Source organism: Haliaeetus leucocephalus, unplaced genomic scaffold (assembly GCF_000737465.1).
Source record: "Haliaeetus leucocephalus isolate CR32 unplaced genomic scaffold, Haliaeetus_leucocephalus-4.0 Scaffold439, whole genome shotgun sequence".
In the NCBI taxonomy this organism is placed as follows: Eukaryota; Metazoa; Chordata; class Aves; order Accipitriformes; family Accipitridae; genus Haliaeetus; species Haliaeetus leucocephalus.
In genome coordinates this window covers 5,689,524-5,696,170 of record NW_010972875.1, presented here as the reverse complement: position 1 = coordinate 5,696,170, position 6,647 = coordinate 5,689,524, and the positions used below count along the sequence as shown (strand labels likewise).

General features: G+C 39.0%; 1 protein-coding gene across 1 annotated transcript in view; it reads left to right on the top strand.

The window, feature by feature from the left end:
• GABRG1 (gamma-aminobutyric acid (GABA) A receptor, gamma 1) overlaps window positions 1-6,647 on the top strand; it is a 57,754-nt gene that overhangs the window by 615 nt on the left and 50,492 nt on the right. The window lies entirely within an intron of this gene.

Genomic DNA, 6,647 nt, shown 5'->3' with positions numbered 1-6,647 from the left:
GGCTGGCGAGCGGCTGAGGCGCTGGTGGCTCCTTTGGAAGAGGCTGGTCCGGCGGTCGGCGGTACCGGCGGGGCACCGCTGGGCTGGCGGTGCCGGTTTGTTTTTGACCGTGCTGCCCGCGCAGCGGGGCATCCTGCGCGGCACCGGCTTGTGCCTCGGCAGCCCTCGGGAGGGGGATCGGGCCCAGGCGGGGGATGGTGCCGGGCAGCTGCTCAAGTCCCCGAAGTTGGAAACGTGCGTTTTAAGGGGGAGTTATAAAATTGATCGGAAGGGCTCTGAAGAAACAGCAGTTCGGTACTGCTGGGCAAATGTGTTATTAGTGCCCGGAACAACTTAACGAAAAGCAGTCTGATCCTTCAACTCCATTAATAATTCGGAGCTAATGCGAACCATTCCACAGGTTATACTCTCATAAAAATCACAAAGCAGTGCTGAAAGGGTGTTCGACAGTGTGTCTGTCTTTTTCATGATAGACCGAATTACCATTCCAAGAGGGTATACCAAATGTGTAGTATAAAGGCTGGCACCCCCCCTCCCCTGCCCCCCAAACAACTGTTAGACATTTTTTTAACTCTGTCAGACTCTAGACCCCTTCCCCATACTGAATGATGATTTATCAGTCTGTGTGAAGCGTGTTGATCTCAGCTCATCTCTCATCTTCAGAAGGCTGCTGTGTTATCCTAGTCAGAAACACCCCTGGTTATACTTTTCTTAATCTATGTCTTTTAAAACCTTGGTATATTATGGAAATATTTTTCAAAAGCGTCGATGGAAATTATACCAGTGCAGCTGTGCCTCTTCAGAGTGTTTCTTAATGAACATATTGTACCTGAGGTATGAAAGAAATTATCAAGTGGTTTGAGAGAAAAGAATATGCATGCTAATTTATCAGTTCAAAGGCTTAGTTACAAAGGAGGAGGACTAGCTAAAAAAATGTATAATTTTTTTTTGTTTGTCAAAGTGTGGTTGTGATTACAGGACTGGGCGTAGATTATTACATATACATCTCATTAACAGTAGCATTTATAAAAATAAGTTGATAAGAAGTCTTCAGTGAGAAAAAGAGGTAACTTACATGCATTATTTTATTTTGTGTTCCAGAACATCTCAGATAAAATGGAACCTTTGGTATAAATATCCATGTATCTGAATCAACTATTTCCATGCTTGCCTTTCATTCAGAGGCTACAAGGAAAAATTGTGATTGAAAGATTTTTCTTTTTTTTTTCCCCCTTTTTTTTTTTTTTTTAAGTGACTACAAGTGGACATGTTTTTCAGATCGTGATTCTCTGGTATGTAGTGCATTACAACTCAGGGGTGTTTGCAGAGATCTCAGGAGCTCTGGCGCCCTTTAGCAGCCTGCTGCAAAGTAGGATGGAAATACAGTTTTTCTGCTTCTTTGGATGCCTTTCTGTAGTTTCAGCCCAAGCTTTTCCTTGAAGTTCAAAGTCAAACACAGAAGTAATGCTTTTCTCAAGAATAGACCAGGTTGCACCAATTCTGGCTGTTTTCCTAAAAAACATCTTGCAGGAGCCAACCTACATTTTCAACACGTACTTGCAGAAGATTGCAAATTGCATCACTTAGACTATGCATTTATACACAAAGTACTTTGTGCTGAGTGTGAGTAAAGTTACTTCAGGAGTAACAAATGGAGCTAAAGCCTAAGCAAGGACATTGGAAGTTGAGTCCAACCAAGAGTTTATCCTTTCAGTGTACTGCCCCAAAAGCTGTAGTGTGACATTAGACTGAACTTCCTTCACCAAAGGGATTCATTGCAGTTGAACTCTAACCCATAAGACAGTTGTTTTCCCCCAGTTCTGTACGTGCGGCACAAAGAGACAAGAATGGTCAATGCACTTGATGTAGCTTCATGAGTCAGTATTTTGAAGGACTATTTTTGTCAACAGCTGACATCTCTTCTGTAGTAGAAATTGGGCTGCGAGCCTTTCTATAAGGTATGTGCAGGAAAGGATCAGTTACCCAGCAGGCACTGCAGTCCTAAATGTTCGGCAAACCCATTATTCTTGTTGAACTCAAATAAATAGATAATTCATAGGGAGAGCATAAGAGCTGACAATATAATTAATATTATTTCCTTTGTTCTAGCCATACAGGTGCAGCATAACTGTAACATTTCTTCTAATTTATACTGCTTTAAATGGTATGTGCTGGTCAGCATCCCTGACAGTATATTGTAAGCTTAACTTAATTTTGGCCATATCTTCCCTTCAGTTTCGTAACCTGATGTTCTAAAAAGCAGTTCTAAATGCTCCATTGCAATGTAACTGTCAGCAGGTGCAAATGTCAACTAATCTTTTCTTTTCCATTTCAAAATATCTCTTAGGAAAACACTTATATAATACGGCCTACGTTTTCCTCTCATATAAATTCCTGGATCAGAGTTAAGCCCGTCATAACAACATGGGTTTCTTGATAATAGTGATTTACTGTTTCATTTGAACATCTGTGATGTTTATTCATTATTATCCTCACTCTTATGTGCTTTGTTCATGATGTGACAGTGAAGAACTTGTTATTTAGCAGTCCCAGTGGTTTATTTTGTTAAAATGTGGGAAACATTTTATTTTACGGTTTATTTTATTAAAAGTTTATTAATATTTTCTTTTGTTACTATAAGTTTAATGAGACATAAATATTGAGAAATACTTGTATTCTTTGCACATAATTTTCTTACAATGGGTTTAAAGAAAACCTTCAAACTATGGCAATCCATTAAAAAAAAAAGGCTTTCCTAGCAAATTGAAGTACAATTTAAATTACTTTTAACTTTTGGTTTGTTAAATATGCCTGATGTTAAATAAGAGCACCCTTGCTACCAATTCCAGCCTTTCTGAGCTGGATAGAAAAGGTTACAGGTTAGCACCTGTTGACGTTGGTCAACTTTTTTCTGGATCCATAAGTCTGGCCACAGAGTAAATTACAAGGGTGTCAGGGGACCTGTGGTTTTTCTTTGACGCTGTAGAGGAATTATAATAATCTGGGTTCAATACAACACCTAGTTTCTATGGCCAGTAGGTAGGACTACTTAAATGAACTTGGCATATGCACTATTTGAAAGTGAGTTGCTTTGGTTTGTGCCATCATATATATATATACACTAAAAAAGTCATGTATGTTGAACTCGCAGAAAAACAAAGGTGAGTATCTACCAAGATGGGTAAAGAGCCATTTTTGTAGTACCATTTATGAGAGAAGAGTACTAGGGCTTTTTTAATTACCTGCATAGCCCTTTCTTGCACTGCTTATTAAATTGAGTGTGTACTTAGGTAAAATAACAATATCATAACTTATTTGGTAAAGAGCGGCAGAGTGAAGTGATAATTATAAATGACAGTATGTAGCACACTGACAGGAACCTTTCAAAGAGTGGTGGATGACAGTGTCGTTAACTTTTATTTCTTAACAATTTCTCTGAATGGTAATAATTTGTAAGGAGTAATTCAGATGCAATTGAATTAACCTGGAGATGACATGGAAGTCCCGATGTTGCATTTTTACACATGTGAACATTTTTAATAAGGCTGAAGATAAGTGTGGTGAGTTCAGTGGCCTACCAGCCCATGTAAAAACTTGATTCTACGTATCTAAACTTAAAATGGTAAATCATGCAACAACACCGAGCTAATGGAGGTTAACTAGAGAGACTAGAAAGGTCATGAGGAGTTGACGTGAACAGAACTTACTTCAAAGAAGAGGGAAATCTCAGTGATATGGCAAAGATGGAAAGAAATAGTTTCCAAAACATGCTTTCACTGGTGGATGTTCAAGTCAGTAGGACCTGTTGTGATAATCCAGTCTGATATCAGAATAAACAAAACTGGAGAATCTATACTGGCTTCTGCATCAGTTTTGCTGCTTCAGTGTAACTGTTCTAAGTCCATGCATAAAGATTTGATGAGGAGGAATCCAATGAGGTATTGTACAGTACTTCTAGTCTGAGGTTTCTCTGGCTTCCAGCCAGTGGATCTCCTGCCTTCTTCTGCCAGCTGAAAAAGCCTGATTTTTTTCCCAGTACCACCTGCCACAGCTGGCTCAGCCACTGGACCTTACGTCCATGTCTTTGTGGGGAAATCCAGGTCTTGGTTCATCCCTCCAGTTGTGCAGGGCAAGCTCAGGGTGCAGACCCATGGCTGCAACTGCTCTTCAGAAACAGAGTGTGGTCTGCAGCCGTCTGCTCTTCAACAGGGAAACCAGATCTTCCTTCCCCTGTGTGCCCAAGTTTTGCCTTGACAAGAACTCAGAGCACCTCAAATGAATCCTGAAAATTCTTAAAGGAATCAGCATTTTGGTCAGAAAACATCCTGCCATCTTTCTCTTTCCAGCCTAGTCTTTCATGATATGTTGTAGATTATTTGCTGAGAGAAACCTCCTCACCTCTCGGAGATAAGAAGCTGCAGTGCAGTTATATGCCAAGCAGTTGTTGCAGGATGAAGGATCTAGTCCAAAATGAAAGTTTTACACAAATGTGTCACAATCGGAGCTGCGCTACGCAGAGTGGAAATTTCCATTGAATTGGATTTACCCATGCTACAGTCATACTAACTACTGTTAGAAGTATTTCCCTGGTATATGTAATTTAAGACACAACTTGATAGCAGCTTACATTTTCCTCTCAGATAAGTAAACTGAGCTACTTACATTTCTTCAGAAAATGTTAAATTGTTTGTTTAACCATTTTGTAAACCCTTTCCATTTTTTCTTTGAAGAACAGACCTCAGAAATGGGTAGATTATATAAATATTAGCCTCATTAATGGCAGATACACACAAACTACTTCATACTGCTGAGATACTCTATCCCAGGATTAGCTCCAGTACTGCTCCGGTGTACCTCATGTTCTTTTTGCTTTCTTCCTTGATCCTCAAATCCTTTTTCCATGTCACTGCATTCATCTCTGATAAGGTGTGAATGGCTAATTCTGTGTTTCTGAATTCATATGCAGTTACTTTTTTTATTTTCAGGAAGACAGACAGACATAGTGAATAGGAAAGACCTGAGGTAACATGAGATACGTCCCCTTTGGATTAAATTATTTGAGGCCTTAAATAGATTGTTAGTCCTTTCATTTAACATGGTTTTCTTCTTATTTAAGGCAGTGTACCATGAGGGATTAAGTCTTATTATTATTAATGTAATATTATGGTCCAATTTATCTTTCAGAATAAAGTTCAGCTGGATGGAATTTATATTAGGAAAAAGTTGTACTATTAAGTATTAATTTAGGTGGCTAACTCTGTCACTGTAAGTCATGACAAATTTTTTTTCTTCATTGTCTGATGCCATATTTACATGGCAGAATAAATTATGTAGATGTTTTTAAAAATGAAGTACCCTCAGTGTTTTCCCTGAGGGAGAAAGGTACTTGATCTCACCAGCATACAGCCATCGAATATGTAGTGGATTGTATCAGACCTGCTGCAGGTGAGCTATGGACCTGTACCTTAGGTTCTTGCTCTGTCAATGAGAGCCGTCCAGCTGATGATGGCCTGCAGGTTGCTTCCAGAAGGGGACAACTCTGACAGCCGTAAATTTTAGTCACCATCTGACAAGAGGTGTAATACTCCTGTTGTAAAAGGTATGTGTTATATTCAATACACAGTAAATTACAGTGGAGAAGACATGATTTTGCTTGCAGAGAGAGAGTGCAAGCTTTTTATTACATGGTTTAGCTATTTACACTAGCTCTTACGGAGTATATTCACCTCTTTGTACATTTATTCATTAATTTCATTGACCTTTGGATTAGTCCATAATTGCCTAATGACAGTTGCACTAAAATTTCAGTAGAACCCATTCACTGTATTTCTCTTGGGGACATGTTGTCATTGTCTAGTTATTGTAATTGTATGGCTTTTTCTATGATGTTAAGCCAGATTCACCTATATGCCACAATTATGGTGCACAGTTCAGTGCAAGTCTCTGGTTCTGTTGGTACTTCAGTCTATACGTATTTCTTTACCTCCTGTGGGAAGAGACTGATAGCTGCTCACACGTGTACCAGAACTTGGAAGTATTTCAAATGAGCTTGTTTTTTGTGAAGACTGTAGTAGCTTCCTAGTTACCTCAAGATTTTGCAGGAAATATGCAATGAGTTGTGTTAGGGCGAATGTTCACCTGAATATATTGAAATATCAGCACCTTAAGTGACTGAAAATGCCTTAAAAAGGAGAGCTCTTTTTATATATTTCTTAAGATGCTGGTGACATTTTAAAGTAGAAATCTAACAAAGTTGACTTTGCAATTTGATGAATGTTATAGCGGCTGTGTGATGGCATTTAATTAGGGTAACTGCTTCTTATTGAGGTTATGGTTCTCAGCATTCATTTATGTTAGGTTTGTTTTAAGTCTATTTTGACACTATGGAAAGTGTTTCTTGGATCAAGGCACTTAACCCATCAACAATATATCAGTTCATTCTGAACTTGATGACAATTAACCTTTCATCAGTCAACCGTAGATAGATATCTGCAGTCTCCTGAACGGGGTGGTGACATGTGGCACATGGATTTATTTGTGTCTGTCTTTGCGTGATGGTTCTAGCCTGAAACTCCCAGGAGATCTGATACTGCTGTGGTTAGTACACGTTTCAGATATCCAAAGAGGTGATACCTTTTCATCACCAT